General features: G+C 44.2%; 1 long non-coding RNA gene across 1 annotated transcript in view; it reads left to right on the forward strand.

The window, feature by feature from the left end:
* Nucleotides 1-1,118: 1,118 nt before the first annotated feature.
* The window catches only part of LOC117977194 (uncharacterized), a 97,248-nt gene continuing 79,981 nt past the window's right edge, over nt 1,119-18,385 (forward strand). Inside the window, exon 1 of the long non-coding RNA XR_004668193.3 lies at nt 1,119-2,466. This is a non-coding gene — a long non-coding RNA (uncharacterized LOC117977194). The remainder of the gene's footprint in view (nt 2,467-18,385) is intronic.

The raw sequence follows: 18,385 nt of genomic DNA on the forward strand, positions 1-18,385 counted from the left end.
AAAGTAATTGTATACAAAAAATAACTCAAAAGAGTATAATTGGATTGGTTGTAACACAAAGGATAAATACTTGAGGGGCTGGATAGTCCATTCTCCATGATGTGTTTCTAATGCATTGCATGCCTGTATCAAAACATCTCATGTACCCCCTAAATATATATGCCTACTATGGACCCACAAAAATTAAAATAAAAAATTTAAAAAAAGATTTCATGAGGGAGAGAGGGTCAATTGACAAAACCCATCTAAAAGGCATTTTAGGGTGGGGGTGATCATGAAAGAAGGTTGAGAAAAACACCGCTCTAGAGAAGTCAGAGAACCATTTATTGAATATTTATAACATACGGGCACTGTGTTAAGCAGTGTATGTACGCCACCTCATGCAATTCTGTAACAACCTTTGTATTGTCTGTGTTTGATGGAGAAGGAAATGGGTGGGCAGCTTCTGGCAGCTTCTTCTGACACGGCCCCGAATGACCCCCTCTCCTTGTGTGTGCCTTATATAATTCCCCTTGCTTGAGTGTGGGCTGGGCCTGGTGACTTGCTCCTAACAAATTGAAGATGGCAGAAGTTATGAGATGCCACTTCTATGATAAAGTCATAAAGACTGATTTCCTTTATAACCTGATCATGTAAGTGACGCTCCTCTGGCACAGTCTCTCTGGCTTTTCTGCTGTGGCTGCTCCAACAAAGCAAGCAGGAGAGACCCATGTGGCAAGGAACTGAGGGCATGTCCTGCCAATCGTCAGCAAGAAAGCGAGGCCCTTAGTCCGACAGGTACCCGAAGGGACCCAAATCCTGGGTCCCGAATCCTGCCAAAAACCACAGGAGTGAGCTTTGACGTGGATCCCTTTCCCCGTTGAGCCTTCAGATAAGACCATGTCCCAGGCTGACACCTTGATTGCAGCCTAGTGACAGAACCTGGGCCAAGGACTCAGGGAAGCCACTCCTGGACTCCTGACCCACAGACATGGTAAGATAGTAACTGTGTGTTGTTTTAAGCCTTTAACTTTTGAGGTGATTTTAAAATGCAGCAGTCGAGAACTAATACAGAAACAGAGAGGCTCAGAGAGGTGGAGAGACTTGTCTGAGGTTACATAGTTAAGATTTCAAGCCAGGTGTGCTGATTCCCAGCTCAAGTCTCTTTAGCACCACCCTTTGTGCCTCCAGGGTCTTGATCACAGTGGCCTTAAAGGCTTGATGCAGGCTGGGCGTGGTGGCTGACGCCTGTAATCCTGGCACCCTGGGAGACTGAGGTGAGCGAATCACCTGACATCAGGAGTTCGAGACCAGCCTGGCCAACGCGATGAAAACCCATCTCTACTGAAATTACAAAAATCAGCCAGGTGTAGTGTCACATGCCTATAATCCCAGCTACCCCAGAGGCTGAGGCATGAGAATTGCTTGAACCCAGGAGGCAGAGGTTGCAGTGAGCCGAGATTGCACCACTGCACTCCAGCCTGGGCGACAGAGCGAGACCCTGTCTCAAAGAAAACAAAAATGCTTAACACATATGTGTAGCTCCTTTTGAGACAGCAGTGGGAAGTCAGTGAAGGTTTACAGGCATGATGTGGGATAAGAGAAAAGCCCATGTCTTCCTGCACCGAACGTCTAGGCTGCAGCCAGTGAGGGCCAGCCTCGGGGCAGGGACATCGGAATCATGAGGCTAAGACCTTGGAGTGTTCTGAGGACTTGAACTGAAGGTCAGAGGCAGAAAAAAATATACCCCCTTGCTTTCCTTCCACCAGGGTGTTTTGAAGAGGAATGCCTCTTCAGGGAACCGGCAAGGAGAGGGAGGGGGCTGTGTCAGGGTGCCGACTGTTTTCTGGTGATAGTAACAGAGACCCGAGGGGAATATCTGAGCTTGGATAGTCACTGCAGTGGCTCGATCACGACACATACCCCCCCTCTCCCCCACAGGCAGCCTCTCTGCGGCCACCCGCGGCCCCCAAATGAGAGCCGCCTGGGAGTCTCACGCCTTTCATTTCCTTGTGACAATAGCAGAGGAAAATAGCTTTCTGGACTCAGCCCGACACTGATAATTAAAGGAACACTTTGTCACCAGCAAGGGTGGAAACACCCACCAATGGCCTTCCAGAAAAAGAAAAAAAAAATTAAAAAAGGCTTGGTCCCATCAGTCTCTTCTCTTCATATGGAAATAGCTGGCTGGTTTGTGAGTCCCAGCTCTGTTGATTTCTTCTCTGTATTTCTGCAACGGGGATGCAGAGGACACACTTCTCAGGCTAAGATTTTTGGTTTCGTTTCATGTTTCTGCATGGACCTGAATTCTAGGTCCTCTCCATCTCTTTGGCTTCCTGTGGCCATTGTGTTAGGTAAGATCTAAAGTCAGTTGCTGAGGGGCTCTGCAAGGCCCTGGCGTGATCACTAGAGTGCAAGAGATGGGACTTTGGACTCAGGCCTAGATGCCAGCAATGGTTCTGGCATTTTCTAGCGGTGTGAACCTGGGTAAGTTACTGGACTTTTCTCAGCCTCAGTTTCCTGACCTGTCAAATGGTAGTGTGCATCAAGCAGGTGGTTGTAAAGATTAAAAGAGTTGTTTTTTTTCCTGAGAGAAGGTCTTGCTCTGTTGCCCAGGCTGCAGTACAGTGACTCAATCACAGCTCACTGCAGCCTCGACCTTCTGGGCTCAAGAGATCCTCCCACCTCAGCCTCCCAAGTAGCTGGGACCACAGGTATACGCCACCACACCTGGCTAATTTTTGTACTTTTTGTAGAGATGGGGTTTTACTATGTTGCCCAGGCTGGTCTGGAACTGCTGGGCTCAAGCTCTCCTCTTGCCTTGGCCTCCCAAAATGCTAGGATTACAGGTTGTGAGCCACCACGCCCAGCCTGGATTAGAAGAGATGTCTCAGATAAAGCACTTGACATAGGGCCTGGCATACACAAAGCACTCCAAAAACCTTAGCAAAATACTGATGCAAGTAGAGACTGTGGGGGAGAGTAGCTGGGCAGGATGAGATAGAGTAAACCCTGTAATCCCTGAAGATCATGCCCACTAATCTCACTCTGCTCACCCCAAAGCCTGGACTTTCTCCTAAGAACACCAGCTCTTGGGCCTTCCCCAAAATCAGAATGTTTTTGTCTTGCTTGTTTTCTATGAGGGACAATAATTGATAGTAATAAGGTCATTCAAGTATGTGTGATATTGTCCAGGAACCTATGGTTGGGGATTAAGGAGACTGACTGGTTTGTATTTCTCTTGGGTGGTTTGAAATGAAAGATCCATCTTGATGGGGGTGTGCGTGTGTGTCTGTGTGTGTTTCTGAATGTGAGATTTTCACTTTGTTTGTCCTTAAAGCGATAATTCTGCCAGAGGCTAACAGGTGAGATATGATGGAGAGTTCTGTAGTGGGAATCTGGACACTGTATGAGGCTCCAGGATGTTCTGTCCTGTTCTCTCAGGGTGTATAGCCCCATTCCAGCTCAAGCAGCTGTGTTGATTCCACACCTATAGGCTCTATGATGTTGGGCAAGTGGATTCACCTGTCTTAGCCTTTATTTCATCATCTGTAAAATGGGACTAATAATCATCCCCATCTCATATGATTGTTGTGGGGGTTATATCTGACGGTTCTCAAGAGCTTTGGCAAAGTGGCAGCTACATAGTGGGAGCTCAGTAAACAGCAATGATACTGATGGTGGGGGGATAACTGTGTCTTTGAGGAGCTCCTCAAAGTCCCCTGCAACGGGGACCGCAGCACTTGGGAGGTGTTGAGGGCATGCTCTCAGGATCAATGGAATGAGAGAAGCAGGATGGAGCAGGGGAAGGAGCAGAATAAGGCTGTGGTTTCAGCTGGTGTTGAGCTTCAGACTTAGCCCATGGAATGAGTGGGTGGTGGGTGGGGTCTGCAGTGTAAATTGCACAGAAGTGGTTTGACCCCTAGGTCATTGCTCATGGGCTGCTTCCTGGCGTGGAAATGGGGCCTCCCTTTTGGAAGAAGGCAATTTATTGGAGAAGAGGGCAGTGAAGAGCCTTTAGAAGCCAATGCTTCCACACCCACAGGACCTAGGGATGGGCATCTGCCTGGTGAACAGGATCTGGATGGGGCATGAACAGAACTCTCACGCTTCTTTATTCCTGGAAGACTGAGACATCGTGGTGTTTGCTGTTTCTAGGCAAACTTTTATGGGTTCCTGGCCTGTGATGGGGGCAGTGGCTTGGCATATTGCTCACTTACCTCAGGCCTCAAGTGGTATCATTTACCCAGAGTTGAATTTTCTTCATTTCTATAGCCCTGGCAGCATCAGGCAGCGGAAATGAGAAGATGTCTCAGCCCTTTGCATAGTCCTTTCTGTCCTTTGCCAGAAATGAAAGCAGCCAGAAACACTGCCTGTGCAGAGGCCAGAGAGATGAGATCCTAGCAGTCATGCGAGAAATCACTGTAAAAAGCACATTGCCATGGGGACAGAGAAAAGGATATCACCAGGCAGTCCCCAGGGAAGTGTGGGGTCTTGGAAGCCCATCAGAAGACTTCCCAGGGGTGTGAACAGAATGCGGCTCTGTGCTAGAGGTTGAGCATTTTCAATTCAGGAGATTTGTTATAATTCGGTTCTGTCCTTGCAGATAAAGTGGATGTTAGAGTTTGACAGATGCAGTCTCTTTGGCTCGGGATGCGATGGCAATGAGATAGAAGAGTGTCTCAGGGCTGGGATGGGAGGAGGGACCCTGGAATCAGAGGAGATGCAGGCCTGAGAGAAGCTGTGTCTTAGGAGTTAAAGACCCAATCAGGGCACACAGCCAGCAATCCTCAAATGAGAGGAAGTAGCTTGAAAGCAGCTGATCCTTATAATTGGGGCATGGAGGAGTGGGGCACAGTGGAGTAAGTGTCTGGAATGGAGGCTGTGTTTAAACTCATTTTTCTATCCACTCACCCATCACCCATCCATCCATCCATCCATCCACCCACCCACCCACTCATCCATCCATCCATCCACTCACCCACCCATCTAGCCATTCATCTATCCACCCACCCATCCATTCCTTACCATTAATTTAAAACATTAAAAAATAATTCATGTGGAAAAATTCAAATAGAAGAAAAGGATAAAAAGTAAGTCCCAGATCTTAGTCACTTTGTTTTTCTCCCTAGAGAGAAACGGTTGTTAGTTTCTTTTAGTTCCTTCCAGAAATATTTTGTGAACACACAAGCATACCTGTGTACACACGGTAGCAACCTATACCTTCTATGCTGTGTCTTGCTCTCAGCATGCCTTAAAGACACAGATGGCATTTCTGTGCCAGTTAAGGCAAGCTTCAGGTGTGCCATGCATCTTCCAAGAACCTGAGTGAGTGAAGATAATCACAGCCACAGGCTTTGAAAAGTTCTGCCAAGTGGCTTCATAGAAATCAAACATCAGTAAGATCTAATTGTTCACTTTCTGTCTGAGTAGAGACAGCTGGAGTTTCATTCATCTGCATCACTTGGTTATAAATGGTTTTCTCTCCTGCTTTTCCAATCCTGAATATAAATTAACAGTATTTTCCGCTGATGTGGCTAAGTAGTAACTAGTTTTTCACAACAGAACCATTCAGAATGTACCTGTTGTTATTTTAACGAAGTTCACGCCTGTTGATGAACGAGGGCCCCCTTTATCCACATGCAAAATTTCGTTTTCATGCCCGATTCATCATTTTCCCCAACTTTTATTTTGAGACATTTCAAACCTATATAAAAGGTAAAACCATAGTACAATAACCGCCCTTACATCCTTCCTTTATACTCATAATTTGTTGGCATTTGACATTTTTTCCACATTAAGATTCAAAAAATTTTTTTCCGAAACTATTGGAAATGGTTTGGCTTTGTGCCCCCACCCAAATCTCACTTTGAATTGTAATAATCCCCATGTGTCAAGGTTGGGACCAGGTGGAGATAATGGAATCATGGGGGCAGTTTTCCCCATGCTGTTCTCGTGATAGTGAGTGAGTTCTCAGGAGAGTTGATGGTTTTATAAGGGGCTTCCCCCTTCGCTCAGCTCTCATTCTCTCTCCTGCCATCCTGTGAGGAGGTGTTGTCCACCACGATTGTAAGTTTCCTGAGGCGTCCCCCGCCATGCTGAACTGTGAGTCATTTAAACCTCTTTTCTTTATGAATTACTCAGTCTTGGGTATTTCTTCACTGAAGTGCGAGAAGAGACTAATATACTCTTTGAAAGTAGGTTGCAGACCCAATGAACTTTTACCTCTAAAAACTTCATCCCGCATCTCCTAAGAACAAGGACATTCTCCTACATGACCACAGTACCATTATCACACCCAACAAGTTAATACTGATACAGCAATTTTACCTAATATAAAGTCCATATTCAAATTTCCCCAACTATCTCATTATCAGTCTTTGAAAATACACTTTCTGCCTTGATCCAGTACGAATCAAGGATCATCGTTGAATTTAGTCGTCATGTCTCTTAGAGTTCTTTAATCTAGAATGTTCCCCACACTTCCCTCCCCTTGCCTTTTTTCTTTCCATCCCTCATGACATTGACATTCTTCTGGTTTGTTTTCTGAGACAAGGTCTTGCTCTATCGTCCAGGCTGGAGTGCAGTGGCATGGTCACAGCTCACTGAAGCCTCTACCTCTTAGACTCAAGTGATCCTCCTACCTCAGCCTCCTGAGTAGCTGGGACCACAAGGCGCATGCTGCCACTCAGCTGATTTTTGGATTTCTTGTAGAGACATGATTGCACCATGTTACCCAGGCTGGTCTTGAACTCCTGGGCTCAGGTGATCTTCCCACTTCAGCCTCCCAAAGTGCTGGGATTACAGACGTGAGCCACCACACCTGGCAACATGGACATTTTTGAAGAACTGGCCATTTCTTTTCTGGAATGTTCAATAATTTGGATTTGTCTGATTACTTCTTGTGATTAGATTTAGGATAAACGTTTTTTGGCAGGTGTAATACACAGAGAAGTTTTTTTCTCCCCATTTCATCATGTTGGGAGGCATATAATGTCAATAATGATCCATTATTGGCGATGCTACATTTGAGCACTTTTTAAAGAAATCTGTGGGATTTCTCAACTGCAAAGGTACTTTTTTCCTTTTGTAAGTAATAAGTGAGGCTACGTTTCTATTTTGTTCCCAACTGCCTTTCCCCAGTGGTTTTAGCATCCACTGATGATCCTTGCCTGAATAATTATTTTCTTGGTGGTAACAATTTTCTAGTTATGTCATTCATTTTACACTTATTAGCTGGTATTTTACAAAGAAGCACTTCATTTACCCCCCACGCTGCCCCATCCCTCCTCCTCACTTTAAAATTTCTTAGTTTTAGTATCACTGGTCTTATGGACTCTCCCCACTTCCCCAAGATTTGGCCAGTGGGAGTCCCTTCGAGCTGGCTTCTTTGACCTTGTGACATGCCTCCATCAGTTTTGGGGCACTTCCTTACATTCTGGCACAAGGTGTTGCCCAGAAATGGAATCAATTATGTCTCTTTTTAAGGGGTGCATAGTATTTAGAAACCCAGATCTGGGTGCTGGGTAAGCTTTCATGACATTGGAGTGTCATTACTTTTAGTTCTTCCGGATGGAGAGCCAGGGTATATGTCTGTTTAAACTATGACCTCATAGAGAGACCACTATTTGTTTCTGAGTAACACTGAGTTTCTGTTCATTTTCTTTTCTCTCTTTTTTTTTTTTTTGAGACGGAATCTTGCTCTGTCACCCAGGCTGGAGTGCAGTGGCATGATCTTGGCTCACTGCAAGCTCTGCCTCCTGGGTTCATGCCATTCTCTTGCCTCAGCCTCCTGAGTAGCTGGGATTACAGGTGCCCGCCACCATGCCCGGCTAATTTTTTTTTATATTTTTTAGTAGAGACGGGGTTTCACCGTGTTAGCCAGGATGGTCTCGATCTCCTGACCTTGTGATCCACCCGCCTCGGCCTCCCAAAGTGCTGGGATTACAGGCGTGAGCCACCGCGCCCAGCCAGAGTTTCTGTTCATTTTCTAAGAATCATTTTTTTCCCCTTCATTCTTCAGATTGGGTAATTCTTGCCCATCTCCCCCATTCCATATTTATATCTTCATTCACCCACAGTGGAAATCCTCGTTTTAGTAAAATTAGTATATTGACTCATTTGTTCTATCATGCAACACACAAGATACTTCCAGAATTACTGTACTGTTACCACTATCAACAATAAATCTACTAAATCAAGTTTAGTAACTATACGTGTGTGTATATATATATAGGTATATATATAGGTTTTTTTATATGCATATACACACACACACATTCCTTACCATTATCTTGGTGTGTCCTCCACCTAGTTCTCCACCCCAAAGATCTAGAAGTAAGCTTTAGTTACTTGAATCAATTATTTTCCCTGTGGAGTACATTATTTATATTTGCTGTACTGTTAGAATTATTTGTTTCTGCTTGCATTCAATTCTAGGAATAGCTTCTTTCTACCCCTTTTGATATAATTTACATGGTTCAAAAGCAAAACTACATAAAAATATGCTTGGAGAAGTCTCCCTCCCATCTCTTTCCCTTTCACCCTATTCTTATCCATACACTATAGCAAATAATTTCATTAGTTGCTGGTGTGGAGGTACCATATTTCATTCAATCAGTCTGTCACGGATGGACATTTAGATTGCTTCCTGTCTTTTGTTATTATCAATGCTGCTGCAATGAATAATCTGTGTATATCCTTTTTTCATAATTGTTTAGCAATTGCTATGCAGGATAATTTGCTAAAAGTTGGATTGGTGGGTCAAAGAGTAAATACATATGTGATTTTGATAGATCTGGCCAAATTTCCCTCCTTAGGGATTAACCCATTATGCACTCCTACCAACAATGTGTGAAGAGTCTTTTTCCCCACTGCCTGGTCAGCAGAGTTGGGTGGTAAGCTTCTTTTTTTTTTTGTTTTTGACATGGAGTCTCACTCTGTCCCTCAGGCTGGAGTGCAATGGCATGATCTCGGCTCACTACAACCTCCGCCTCCCAGGATCAAACGATTCTCCTGCCTCAGCCTCCTAAGTAGCTGGGACTACAGGCATGTGCCACCACACCCGGCTAATTTTTTTGTATTTTTAGTAAAGACGGGGTTTCAGCATGTTGGTCAGGCTGGTCTTGAACTCCTGACCTCAAATGATCCGCCCGCTTCAGCTTCTAAAGTGCTGGGATTACAGGCATGAGCCACCGTGCCTGGCCAGTGGCAAGCTTTTGAATTTGCCAATATGATAAAGGAGAAATGATATATCAGGGTAGTTTTTTTTTTAAACATTTGTGTTCAGGGGTACATGTAAAGGTTTGTTACATAGGTGAGCTCATGTCACATCACGAGGGTTTGTTGTACAGATTATCTCATCACCCCAGTACTAAGCTTAGTACCCAATAGTTATTTTTTCTAATCCTCTCCCTCCTCCCACCCTCCACCCTCCAGTAAACCCCAGTGTCTGCTGTTTTCTTTCTTTGTGTTCATAAGTTCTTACCATTCAGCTCCCACTTACAAGTGAGAACAAGTGGTATTGGTTTTCTGTTCTTGTGTTAGTTTGCTAAAGCTAATGGCCTCCAGCTTCATTCATGTTCCTGGAAAAGATATGATCTCATTCTTTTTTATGGCTGCATAGTATTCCATGGTGTATATGTACCACATTTTCTTTATTTAATCTGTCATTGGTGGGCATTTAGGTTGCTTCCACGTCTTTGCCTTGTGAATAGTGCTGCAATGAACATTCGTGTGCATGTGTCTTTATGGTAGAATGATTTATACTCCTTTGAGTATATACTCAGTAATGGGATTCCTGGGTCAAATAGTAGTTCATATCCAGGTAGTTTTAATTTTCATTTCTTTTCTTATGAATGATGTTCAGCATCTTTCCTATGTTTAAGTACCATTTATCAATTTTTCTAATATGTTTTTGGTCTTTTCCCCCCTCTATTTTTTTTTTTTTTTTTTTTTTTGGAGATGGAGTCTCACTCTGCTGTCCAGGCTGGAGTGCAGCGGCACAATCTTGGCTCACTGCAACCTCCACCTCCCTGGTTCAAGCAATTCCCCTGCCTCAGCCTCCCAAGTAGCTGGGATTACAGGCGCATGCCACCATGCCCAGCTAATTGTTTTTGTATTTTTAGTAGAGACAGGGTTTCACCATGTTGGCTCGACTGGTCTCGAACTCCTGACCTCAGGCAATCTGCCCACCTTGGCCTCCCAAAGTGCTGGGATTACAGACGTGAGCCACTGCGCCCAGCCTCTCCCCTCTATTTTTAAGGGTTTTTTATAAAGTAGAGAGATTAGCCTGTATCTATATGTAAGTATACATATAGATATAAATAGATACAGATGCATCCCTCTCACTCTCTTTATCTATGTGTAATATATTATTAGCTAGAAAATTAATTGCAAATACATTCTCCTGTTTTCTACTTGTCTTCTGAGTTTGCTTAACTTTGTTAATGTAGTCATAATCCCTCATTTTAATTCATGGTTTTGTAGTTTCGAAACTCTGGAGTCAGTTTTGAGATTTCTTTCTTTTGCATGCCTATAGTCAACTAATTACCAAGATCTGATGTTTTCTTTTTCGTAATATTTCTTGAATCTGAGGTTTTTCTTTCCACAGATTCATGGCTAACATCCTGGCCATTCTGCCCACATTGCTATGAGTTTCATTCTCCTGGTTCCAGGTTTTTTGACCCTTTGCTACCTGAATGATCTTCTTAGTCCTGTTAATATTGTCCTGCAAGTTTCTGAGGTTCTGTTTTTTATTTTTTTCTTTTTTTGAGACAGTTTCTCTCTGACACCTAGGCTGAAGTGCAGTGGCCCGATCTTGGCTCACTGCAACCTCTGCCTCCCCAGCTCAAGCAATCCTCCCACCTGAGCCTCCTGAGTAGGTGGGAGTACAGGCATGTGCTACCATGCCTGGATAATTTTTGTATTTTTTGTATTTTCTGTTCATTTTTAACAGAACCTGAGAGGCTGGGTATGGTGGCTCACGCCTGTAATCCGAGAACTTTGGGAGGCCGAGGTGGGCAGATCGCTTCAGCCCAGGAGTTCAAGACCAGCCTGGGTAACGTGGTGAAACCTCGTCTCTACAAAAAATACAAAAATTAGCTGGGCATGGTGGTGCACACCTGTAGTCCCAGCTACTCAGGGGGCTAAGGTGGGAGGATCACCTGAGCCTAGGAGGTAGTGAGCCATGATCACACCACTGCACTCCAACCTGGGTGACAGAGTGAGACCCGGTCTCAAAAACCAAAAATATCCAAAACATATTTTCTTGCTCTTTTCTTCAGATTGGATAATTTACATGGACCTATCTTTAAGGTGTAACTTTTCCCCACGTCATTTACATTCTGCTGTTAAACTTGTCCCCTAATTTTAAATTTCATATGATGTATTTTTCAGTTCTAGAATTTCCATTTGGTTTCTAGTTATATTTTTCTTTTCCTGCTGAGGTTTCCTATTTTGAATATTATGTGGTGGAGACTTTAGATTCTTATTTGCCAAAGAGTGCAGATTTTTTAAGCAGATAATTGAGTTGGTTGAACGAAAACTGCAAAGTCTGTCTCTAGTGAGACAGCTAATATCTCAGTTCAGCTTTTTTTTTTAACCTTCATTTAGGCTGCTTGGAATCTGCCCCATGCAGTTCAGGGGTTAAACCGAGATTTGGACAACGTTTATACACAGAATCCCACTCCCTACCGTGCCATCTTGGATCTCTCTCCTCCAGGTTTTCCCTCACTTTGTGGTTACTTTGAACTCTGTCCACTGGTTGGTCAGTCTACAAAGACTATGGGTTCTCTATCAGAATTGTAGCTGCTCATGCAGCGCTGACTGTGGCCTGACCTCTGGCTAAAAGCCGCAAAAATTCAGGAAACTAACCTCTTGCCTTTCCTTTCTTCCAAGTATCAGCTCTTCGTTAGAGCTTGCCTGCTTTTGTTGGCTTTCCAGAACCTTCATGTAGTTTTGCCCCTCACCCCCGAGTTTATCGTTGTTATCTGTGGGAGGGTCAGTCCAATAGGAGCGCACTCAGCAAAGAGCAGAACTCCAATTAATCTTTTAAAAACGCTTTTCTCTTTTCCCTTTTTTGTCAAGAACCAGCTCCTCTTTTACTTGTCATATTTTATTGGTCAGGGTGCGCAAGGCTAGAACTTTAAAATACTCAAAACAGTTTGGGTTCCTGTTTTCTAATCTGTGGTGCCTTTACATAGGGTTGAGACCCAACAACCTAGTCTTTATTTAACCATAGAAAATGAAAATATTCATGTGCTGTCTGAAAATAAATATAGTATTTGGAAGAATAACAAGCACCATGTCTACATTATTATTATTATTATTATTATTATTATTTTGAGACAGGGTCTGGCTCTATCACCCAGGCTGGAGTGCAGTGGCATGATCTCGGCTCACTGCAACCTCTGTCTCCTGGGCTCAAGCCATCCTCTTACCTCAGCTTCCCAAGTAGCTGGGACTATAGGTGCATGCCACCACGCTTGGCTAATTTTTGTATTTTTGTTGGTAGAGATGGGGTTTTGCCACGTAGCCCAGGCTGGTCTCAAACTCCTGGGTTCAAGCGATCCACCCACTTCAGACTCCCAAAATACTGGGATTAAGGCATGAGCCACTGCGCCTGTCCTAATTATTTCTAATGATTAGTATTTGCATACCTAGTGACGGATGCAATTAAGAGCATGTTCTAAAAAAATACAAACTCCTAAATACAATTAAGTATTATCTTGTCACCTTTCATTCTTTATTACTGACGGTTGCTAAAATTAATGCTGGTTTTCCTTATTTTGCTCAAAGAAGTGCCCTTTTACCTACCTATACCCTAGCTTTTGGCTTGTTCACAGGTTTCCTAGCAACTGGGCTAATGATTGCAGTAAAAAATAATTTTTTTTGGTATTCCAGTGTACGACGCTATTTTTAAGTATCAAAATACTGTATTTTAAAGAATGTAATACTGCTATTTTGGTATTCTAAGAAGTCTGAAATCTGAATCATTTATATCTTGAGACATTCCAAGAGCATTTTATGCTGCATTAAAAATTCTAATTGAACAAAACATCCCTTATTTAGAAAACATCTTTTCCATTTCCATTATCCTAAAGAGAAATAAAAAAATATATATTTGATGAAACAAAACTTGTATTGCAAAGATTATCCTAATAAGAATTCCCCATAAATGGTATATGAACATGGTGGTTTTGAAACTGATACAGATTACCCTGCAACAGCAAAAGGCAAGTGATTCTGTAACTATAAATGGTGACATGCAAAATTCGAAGCTGAAATGGTGACAACAGCCTTAAAACAAAAACTCCAGGTTCCTGTCAGGAACAATATTGGAGTCTCTATAAAGAAATAAGTTCTTCCAAAGGGTCTCGAAGTTATTTGAAAATGGGGATTCCAGAGGAAAATGTTTGGGTTGGTAAATAACTCTCTCCTCTTCATTCCTCTAACTAATATGGGGGCACAAACATTTTTTAACAGCTGGAAAAATTTGAGCAACAAAATGCTTGGAACTCATCTGTGACATCATTGACACACACTTTTATTTTTAATGATTACAGTTAAAGAATCAAATAATGTTTTATTTTTAAAATTTCTTATTTAAAATTTCCTATAATTTATTTATTTATTTTTGAGATGGATTCTCATTCCGTCACTCAGGCTGGAGTGCAGTGGCATGATCTTGGCCAACTGTAACTTCTGCCTCCTGGGTTCAAGTGATTCTCCTGCTTCAGCCTCCTGAGTAGCTGGGATTACAGGGGTGCGCCACCATGACTGGCTAATTTTTGTATTTTTAGTAGAGATGGACTTTCATCATGTTGGCCAGGCTGGTCTTGAACTCCTTAACCTCAAGTAATCTGCCTGCCTTGGCCTCCCATAGTGCTGGGATTACAGGTGTGAGTCACCATGCTGGACTATCCCTATATTTTAATTCCATGTTGAGTTGGTTATTTTTGTAATGCTTTATTAGTTTATCGGCTACTAATTTGTATTAAACATATAAATTGTACTATATATTTTGTGAATTCATTGTAGCGCTTAATATTTTATAATGTTTATAAATCTGTCTTCAAAATACATTGTGATTAGTTTAAGTGATTTAAAACAATTTCATGAGTGCTGTGCACTTTTTGATAAAAGAGCAGTATTAGATACTAAAATGCTAATAATTGTCACTTTGGGAGGCTGAGACGGGTGGATCATGAGGTCAGGAGTTCAAGACCAGCCCGGCCAAGATGGTGAAACCTCATCTCTACTAAAAATACAAAAATTAGCCGGGTATGGTGGTGGGCACCTGTAATCCCAGCTACTTGGGAGGATGAGGCAGAGAACTGCTTGAACCTGGGAAGCAGAGTTTGCAGTGAGCCGAGATTGCACCACTGCACTCCAGCCTGGGTGACAGAGCGAGACTCCATCTCAAAACAAACAAACAAACAAAACTTGTCATTTTCCCCTGGCATTGTACTCCAGCCACTAGCTATCCACAGTTATCCAGCCACTAGCAGTGTTCTATCTCTCCTCAGTGTTAAATTCCTAATAGAAGATTCTTATCTGTGCTCCGTTAATCCCAAGAGGACTTTCGGTGGGCAAAGTGCTCAGATCATGGTCTTAAGAGGTGGCCTGGTGGATGAGAAAGAGAATGGATTCAGATGCTAGAATGCAAACCTGAATTTATATCTCAGTTAAATAATTCACTTCTCTGAACCTCAGTTTTCATGTCTTTAAGAGTGGAATGCCATTGTCTACCCCTGGGGGCGACTGTGATTATTAAATGAGAATGTATGTCAATGTGACTGCTTCCTCAACCAATGGTGGGTCCCTTCTTTCCCTTCCTCTGTGAAGAACGTGTTTTCTCTGCTAGAAGATAAAAGCCATCGCTGGAGTGCAGGGTGTAGAATGTCTGATGAAACAGGGCTCCTTTGTGGGGAAGCAAGGGTCTTTGACGGCTGAGAATGGATCTCACTGCAGCAAGGTCAGGAGAGGTAAAACCAGCCAAGGAAAACCCAAGTGAGGAGCCCGGAGGCCCGGAGTCAGAAAGCAGGCTGCTCAGATTCACATTTCATTGGAATGCTTTTCTCCTTTGATGCATCTCAACTGGAAGAGTAAATTGAAACAGTGGGAACTGCGACGTGGAAGCATCTTCATTTATTTTCTGAGGCATTGTGAGGTTACCCAGAAGGAACCGATGGGCCTCTAATGTCATAGATGGATGAGTAGAGGAAGCCGGGCTACCCTCTGCTGGCCGGGACCATGGATTGAAACGTGTCCAGAGGGTGGGTAAAGAGGGGGTGCTTCATATGTCACAGTAACAACAGTATTCTCTTCCACTGAAGACCTCCTGGGTAATAGGGCAGGGGCCTGGCCTGGGTGGGAAGAGGCAAAGTAAGGAGGATGGAGCTCACCAAATCTGTGCCATGGGGTCTTCCCTGGCTCTCTCCATTTCTCCTGCACCCTGCGATAACCTTCTAGCTCTAGTTCTTGTCTTTTCCTCTTAATGTTCAGCTGTCTTTGAATTAATGATGGTGACCACCTCCTTCTAGTGGCTACATTTTTCCACACCTCTGGACCTTGCCCTGTTCTGTCTCTCTTGACACTGGCCCAGCTGCCCCAAAGGCTCATGGGTGTGGGGGATGTCACCTATTTAGCAGGCTGGATAGCATGGCAGTTGAGTGCCCATGATTCGGAGTGAACAACCTGGGTTTGAATCCCAGCTCTTGGCCTTTGGGCAAGTCACCTGTCCTCTCTGAGTCTCAGTTTCCCTATCTATGAAAGGGAAGAGAACAGGAGGATTAAATGAGATCACACATATAAAAGGTTTGGACTAGCATGGGGTGAGCACTCAGGAGATGGCAGGTTTTGTTGTAGTACTAGTAGTTGATGTGCTCATGGAGTTGGTTTTCTGAATGAATGTGGTAAGAGACTGGTGATTAGAAACAGGTGCAGAGTCATCCACTGATCGAACACTTGTTGAGTGCCCTTGCATGCCAGGCACTGTTCCAGGCTCTAGGGACACAGTTGGGGACACAACAGACAAAAGTCTTTTCTCATGTATCTGGCATTCTAGTTTGTGACATGACAGATAAGTAAGTAGGGTTATGGAGATGTATGGATATAAATGAATAAATTTATTTTTATTATTATTATTTTTGAGACAGAGTCTCACTCTGTCACCCAGGCTGGGGTGCAGTGGCACAATCTCTGCTCACTGCAAACTCTGCTTCCCAGGTTCAAGTGATTCTCTTGCCTCAGCCTCTGAGTAGCTGGGATTACAGGCACCCACAACTACACCCAGCTAATTTTTGTATTTTTAGTAGGACGGGGTTTTACCATGTTGGCCAGGCTGGTCTCGAACTCCTGACCTCAAGTGATCTGCCCACCTTGGCCTCTCAAAGTGCTGGGATTATGGGTGTGAGTCACTGCACCTGGCCCAAATGAATAAATTTATATCCAGACTTGGCTGTATGGCTTTCAGCTGCAAGTAAGAGAAAACTCAATCAACAGTAGCTTAAACTATAAAGTCAGTTATTATTTTCTTAACAAGAAGAATAAATAGCCTCAGGATTTGCACTCAGGGATGCACTGATGACCCTCAATACATCCATCCTTCAGCTCTAGTTTCCTCAGTGGGTTGGATTTCATTTAGCCTTGTTGCCTCATGAGCACAGAATGGCTGCTGCAGCTCCTGACATCTCTTCTGCCCATGATCATGACCCATGAAGGAAGGCAAAAAGGGAAACAAAGGGCCTTCCTCCTCCTGTGACTCTCCCTTTTATCAGGGAGCCCAGAAGCCCTTCACAAACTTTCCTTTGCAGCTCATTGGCTAAAAGCAGGTCATGTGCCTGGCGATGACCATTTGTTGGCAAAATAGAAAAGGATTACTGTGGCTGGCTTAGATTGTTGTTGCTTCACCCCTGGTGCTGGGCACATTGCTACCTGAACATAACTGAGGTTCAGTTACCAAAGAGGAAGGAGAAATGGCTGTCAGGTAGGCAACCAATGCTGTCTGCTTTCCAGCAGGCCTGAGCGTCTCTTTGGAAGAGAGAAGTTAGTGGTAGCAGCTGAAGGGGCTTTTTGGGTAGACTTGGGGTTTGAGAGTGCCACCTTGGGCCTCTAATGTCATAGTTCAATAGCGAGTTGAGGAGGGGCTTTCTCCCTTTATGCTGTGTGGGACACAGGAGTGGCATCTGGCATGTCCACGGAGTGCCAAGGGACAAGAAGCAGCAGGTGTGCTTGAGAAGAAAGCAGAAAATGTCGCACATCCCTGAGGGCCGCCCTCACTGGCCTGTGGACATCCGAGGCAGGTGCTGAATGCAGGATAAATACCTACAAACACTCCTACACCCAGAGGCTTCTGGGATGCCCCTTGGATATCCACAGGCACAGCAGAGGCAAAGTGTACAAAACGGAACCCAGGGCCTAGCTCCCTGCCTCTACCCAGCCTGCTCCCCACCTCATCTCCCCATCTCAGTGAACAAGAATATCACCATTCATCCAGCAGCCAGCATAAAACCTGGGTGTCCTACTCAATTTCCACCTCTCCCTCTTCCCTCATGGGATCCCTCATCAAGTCCTACGGATCCTTCCTCTTCTCTAGATCAGCTCCATCTACTTTTTTCCACTTCGGAAGCCAGCACCATCCTTCAAGCCTCCTGGATGACTGGGATGGTCTTTTAACTGTGCCTCACCACCTGCCACCCACCCCCGCCTTCCCCAACCTGGTCTGGTTTTCCCACTGCAGCCAGAGTGACCTTTATAAATGACAGCATTGAGCATCTCTTTTCTCTGCATTAAAAAACCCTCCTGGCTTCCCTTTGCCTTTAGGATAGGATCCTGTTCTTGGCCCAAGATGCCTCCTACCACTCACCATGCGGCCTCAGCCTTCCCTCCCACCCCATTTCCCCCATCTTTCCCCCTACTCTTCCTAAAAGGGCCCAGGCAGTCTCTCTTGCCTCAGGGCTTTGACTGTGATTTTCTTTCAGCTCTGAACTCTCTCTCTTCCCAGCCGCCTTCTCCCGCTGCCTAGTGCTTTTCATTTTGTGCATTCTAGTTAAAACAGCACATCCCCAGGAGGGATTTATTTTGCTCCCCAGACTAGGCTGAGACCCTCTTCTCAGGCTTTTGTCACACTCTGTCTTTCTCCATCATCACCATGTACCCCAAAGGCTGCTTGACACACTTGTCTTTTCTGTTGGAGCCTAGAAGCTGGACCATAGGTCATGACACAGGGGCTGGCCTTTTTTGTTGCTCTCTGACCTCAGGATCTAGCCCAGTGTCTGGTGCACAGCAGAGGCTCATTATTATATATCACCTAATAATCATAGAAAGAATGAATGAAGATTTTCAAAGCACAATGGAAATGCCGAGGGAGTAGCTATGCATTTGGGGAGGTGTAGGTAAGTTT

This window comes from Pan paniscus, chromosome 21, assembly GCF_029289425.2.
Source record: "Pan paniscus chromosome 21, NHGRI_mPanPan1-v2.0_pri, whole genome shotgun sequence".
In the NCBI taxonomy this organism is placed as follows: Eukaryota; Metazoa; Chordata; class Mammalia; order Primates; family Hominidae; genus Pan; species Pan paniscus.